The 5,556-nt window shown below is 32.3% G+C and overlaps 1 long non-coding RNA gene across 1 annotated transcript; it reads left to right on the top strand.

Annotated features, from left to right (window-relative positions):
- The first annotated feature begins 1,769 nt into the window (after positions 1 to 1,769).
- Positions 1,770 to 5,324, top strand: LOC140016925 (uncharacterized). The gene is made up of 2 exons (XR_011823217.1): positions 1,770 to 2,162; positions 5,026 to 5,324. It is a non-coding gene; the product is annotated as an uncharacterized lncRNA (long non-coding RNA).
- The last annotated feature ends 232 nt before the right edge of the window (positions 5,325 to 5,556 follow it).

Below are 5,556 nucleotides of genomic sequence, written 5' to 3'. Positions count from 1 at the left end.
TTTGGTTTCTCTTTTTCATCCCAAAACTTTCCATTTGCGATCCTGACAATGTTGAAGCTATCACACTCCAGCACAAACTTTTTATAGCCTATTTTTCAATTCGCTGGTCCTTGAATTGCTCCATGCCAAAAAGAATAGCATGCAGTTCAGGTTGAAGCACATCCTTCATGTCATAGAGAGGCCTTGCAAATTCAACGCCGACCTGATCACCCCTTGAATTTCTGAATAGCCCACTGCAAAATGCATTGCATACAGCCACAGAAGAGTCGCCAGTAGGAGTCAAATACCGCATATTTCAAACTGAAGCTCACGTCTATGTTGCACTTGAGGCATCCATCGCTTGGCTTCTCCCATCTGATGATCCAGGGCACCTTTTTGCCATTTGATAAACATTCGATAATTTTGCAATCAGAAGCTTCGGCTTCTGATGAAATATCCTGCATGTTTTCCTTTAGTAAAATACTTGTTAATCTTGCACTTTCCTCAATAGGGATGCTAAAGAACAACACCCCTAATTGCCTGAGGAAAAACACACTTCTTCCCTTTTTGAACCCTCTCAAGAGAGAGAAGTCAGAACCATTTTCTGTGGCCACAATCTGAAACTTTGCTTCTATCAATGGTGTATATTTGTGTAGTATGCATGGATACTTTCTTCTTTCTGGTATTGCTGAGAGCATACAAATGGGAATGGGATTTAAACATGCAAGTATAGTAGAGGGAATGTTGGATGCATTTTTCGCACTAGAGAACAACTTGAAACGGTGATCCGGACCTTTATGGTGAATCATAATTTCTAAGATACCACACATCTGAATCCACTTCCTCAGTTTCATTGTTGCCATCATGCCTTAGATTGATATTCCATCAAAAGCTTCCTGATCTTTGGTCTTAGATAGAAGTCTAAGGCCCCTTGGTCATTTGTTAAAATTTTTTATGCTATAAAGGTTTGAACACAAGGTCTCAGATAAGTTCCCAAATCACCATGCAATCCATATTCAATAGATTTTTAAGTTTCTTTACACTTACCTTATAAGTTCTATAGACATCGTTAGCGAATAAATATTGTTATAATTCAATTTAGCTATGATAGGTAATAGTTAAATTTACTTTCAATCATAAGTTTCGCAAGATCAAATATATTGCTAATATTTTGTGTAAACTTGTTAGCTCTTCTCAAATAAATTTTAAATTTACTTCCACAAATTTTTTTTTATCTCCCTGTTTTACTTTTTTTCAATATTAATAAAATAACTTGAGTTTTGTGAAATCCACCAACACAAAAGTGGTTGTCAATTAAAAAAAAGATAAAGTTTCAAAATTAAAAAGGATATAAATTAGTGACTTTATGGTTTGAAGTAACTATAAAATGACATTATGGTGTGAAGTAATTAAAATTCAAGTTAAATTGTAATGATTGTTTAAAAAATAACAGCACAAAAGAGAATCTGAAATTTGTGGATATTGTGTCCATTACTTTTGTTGTGATTTCAACAAAATAGATTTTGGTCTCTTATTAAATAAAAAGGCTTTAAGAAATTAAGTTCTAAAAATTAAGCATCAGTACTAATAAATATTTTAAATAAATGTCCAAACCAAATGCTCGGGATTAGTGCAGATGCAGGGACCAAGAAGCAAAGCCACAAATGAATTGGCGGCTCAACATGATGCTAGCCTCCCTTTCCTCAACAGCTAACACGTCAATGACTCGTGGCAACAACAGACCGAAATGGAGAAACCATATAATACGAATTCCTGGAGTTCACAAAATCAATCAAAGAACAATCTACCGACTGATCAGCTATATCAATCTGAAGCCCAGAACAATTCGAGAAAAGAGACAGGTTTTTTTTTTGGGCAGATATAAGTGATAATAATAGAGGTGGAGGGCAAAATGGAGAGGAAAGACAAGGAAGAGAAGGGAGGGAAGTTGGAAGGGCTGCCAGTGAATACTAGTCCCTACACACAGTACAAGGACTTGGAGGATTACAAGCAGCAGGGATATGGAACCCAGGGACACCTCCAACCTCAACCTGGTCGCGGTGCTTCTGCTTCCGTTGATGCTCCTACCGGGGATGCTATCCCCCCTGCTGCTCAGCTTTCTTCCACCACTAATGTCGTCAACCGCCGCGCCGTCCCATAGTCTAGTTGGAATGGTGTTTTGGGTATATTTTTAAATACTTTCCAATGTATATTTATAAAAATTCTATTAATAGATTTGGGGCATTTTTAAAATTTTTGCAAAGTGCTTTAAACACTATCACTCTTTGTCACTATTGGCGATCATCCTCTTTTTTCAACCATTTCACCCTACTTTCTAGTCCTTTTTCCCCCATTTTCCCTACCTTTCTCTTTCATAATATTAGTGACATCCAATAAAATTAGGTTCGTGTGTTTTTTTTTCATATCGATTATAGTAATAAAAGGGATCCTACATGATATATCATGTAAAGTATATTAATCACTTTTAATATATTGACTTGTGATCAATTATTTCATTAAATAGGAAAATTTTTAATAATGCACGCTTACTGCATAAGAAATTTGTATCTTAAAATAATAGTGTTCAAATATATTAGTTTCTTTTTTTAAACATTTTATATTTTGCTCTATCTCATTGTAAGAAGAATAACTTGGAAAAAAATAGCTATGAGAATAATTGCTCTAACTCATTATTTTCTAAAAGAATGAATTTGAGTTTCCCTTTTAAATGAGATGCTTTATACTTGATTTGACACGATATGCTAGAATTTTCAAAAAGTAAATTGAGTTTTTTTAAATAATTTATATTCTTGTAAAGTGGGTTAGTTTTGAAGTGAACTAAATATTCATACATGAACTTTAATAAATAAATAATTACCATTGCTTTATTATGAAAGTCCTTTCATAATCCTATTGTTTGAAACATTTTTACACTATTTTCATTTTATAGATTCAAAATCTAGTAGATTATATTCAACAATTTGATAAATTACTTACCTTTCTTTTTTCCCTATTCCAATTAACAGAAATATATTTTTACTTTACCTTTATTTCTTTCATCTTAGATTTAGCCTTTTTTTGGTATTTTATGGATGTATATCTGCTTTGACTATCCTAAATAAAAATAGTATCTCCTAGTATAATGATATAGTTCTACTTTTATTTTCACAAATAATAAAAAGTTAAGATAGTTAAAGCAATTGTTTCGTTTCTGTACTTCTCTCATATATATACTTACATTAATACTAGATGATTCACATTAGTGTTGAAACTAAATGATTCAAATTACTGAATTATTCTTGTAATGGATTGAGAAAAGCCAATATAGGGGGAGATATTTATGATTTTATATCATATTATAGTATATTCATTAATTTATTCTAGAACCCCTAAGAGTTTTTTTCTTTGTCTTATTCTAGTTTATTTAACGTACTCAATTTGACTTGATTGCTACTCTGCATCTTTAACTATGGAATATGACAGCATTGTTGATATGACCAACCTACACATTTAAGTTGTTTGTTAAAATTCTTGTGCATTAGATTTTCTAAACAAAAGTTTGAAATTTGATTTATGGATATAATTGCCGCTACATTTTACAATATTAGAATATTAATTCGAAATCCATTAATTGAATGGGAAATAGTCAAATTATGCTTATTTTTTTATAATTTTAAAAAAAAAGCAAAGCACATCTTTATCATTACTTGTACTATCAAAAAACTATAACATTATTAATATAGTAATATGTTTTATTTATACAATCTTACAACTCATTTATTTTTATTAAAAAATATCACTACCATTGACATAAGCAACATGTCATTATCTAATCTGTTTGAAAATTAATTGAAAATACAGTGGATAGTATTTCAAAATATTCTATTTTTTAGAAATTTTCTTTTGTTCTTTTTTTTTAACTCTTGTCTAAATCTAATTGTGTATCAGCATGTATTAACTTTCCATCATCACTGCATGCAACAAATATGAAAAATTAAATACAATATAAATATATATATATATGCATTTAATAGAAAAAACATTATATGCAGGCTGCCTTCTTGTTCAATTTTTTTATGAGAATTTTCCTCTTCTTGAATCACATTTGAACTCATGGACGAATGCATAATTGTAGAAGATGAAGTGAATTTAGATTGATTAGAATCAATAAAGAGTTCAACTGCAATGATTGTGGCATGAGAAGATGATACTTCTAATTAACCTTGATTGTTAATTGTGACAATTGAATATAAAAGTGCTTTTAATATCAAAAACTCTATTCCTACTTTTATAGAATTATATTCACCAAGTGCATTAAAAATACTTTTAGCACCTAAAATACATTTTTTTACCAAAAGTATTGCAACCCCAAATGAGGTCTTAGTATTATATTTATAGTTCATACTAATGTAATGTCTCAAACCCACGAGTTCACCCAAATATTTTGAAAATTGAGTCATTGATCCAGAATATTTAATGCTAGTCGCCAGTGGGCATGGATTTGGATTTTGAAAATTAGTAATCATCGTTTTGGATTTGCCCAACTAAATGTGGAAGGCAGTGACATAAGTGAAGGATACAGCAACGGCATCTTACGAAGGCCAAGTCTAACAGAAAAATACTATTCATTTGTGCTAGTCAAAGTTTCAGAATTGCATCCCATATCCTCAAATTTGGAGCGATTGCATGGAAGCGACGTACTTCTGCCGGTGTATGGCCTTTTGTCACATAAAAAACAAAACAAATTTCTTCTCATTACTAACAGAATCGATTGTTCATTGGATCGATGCTTCAAGAATGAAGGCAATGGGTAGCTAAGTTGATCAGAAATCACCTAGGACACTGGGTAGCTAGGTTTAGCAGAAATCTAGGACACGCTATCAATATTTTTGCTAAGTTGTGGGGGATAAGGGATGGACTATCCTTAGCTTCCTCTCTAAATTTGCAAAATGTTGAATTAGAAGTTGATGCTAAAACCGCTCTACACTTGCTTAAATCTGTAAATACCTCAACTCATGAGTATGCTTCAATTATCTCTGATTGCAGGTTCCTGATCTCTACTCTGCCGAAAGTCACACTTAGACATGCTTACCGAGAAGCAAACCAGTGTGTTGACAGATTGGCGAAACTGGGTGCTCAACAAGACCTGAATTTTGTATGCTATGACAGTATTCCTCATGCTTTGAGAAATCTTGTAGATGCAGATCTTAAAGGAATTTGCTTCCCTCGTTTTGTACCTATAACTTAAGTTTGTTCAATATATAGTCCCTTTTATTACCAAAAAAAAAAATGAAGGCAATCCCTATGATATAAATGGGTTTTTGAAGCCCTTTCTAGCCGAAAAAGTCAAGTAATCTTCACCATCTAATGCTCTGCGCTCTCTTCTTTGCTTTGTAGTCGTTTATTGTGTAAATTGACCCTTCAACATTTTATTGTGAGTCTTCACATTTTAGTTATTCCAATTTTGACATTGTAATTTGTATAGGGGGCTTTTGGCATGTTTTGCAATTTTGTTCAATCACAAAATCAAATATGGCGGCGGCCGCAACATCCAAGAAACGCAAATTTTTGTTGTGA

Source organism: Coffea arabica, chromosome 11c (genome assembly GCF_036785885.1).
Source record: "Coffea arabica cultivar ET-39 chromosome 11c, Coffea Arabica ET-39 HiFi, whole genome shotgun sequence".
Taxonomy (NCBI): domain Eukaryota; kingdom Viridiplantae; phylum Streptophyta; class Magnoliopsida; order Gentianales; family Rubiaceae; genus Coffea; species Coffea arabica.
Note: the sequence above shows the minus strand (reverse complement) of the source record. Positions and strands in the feature narration are given on the sequence as shown.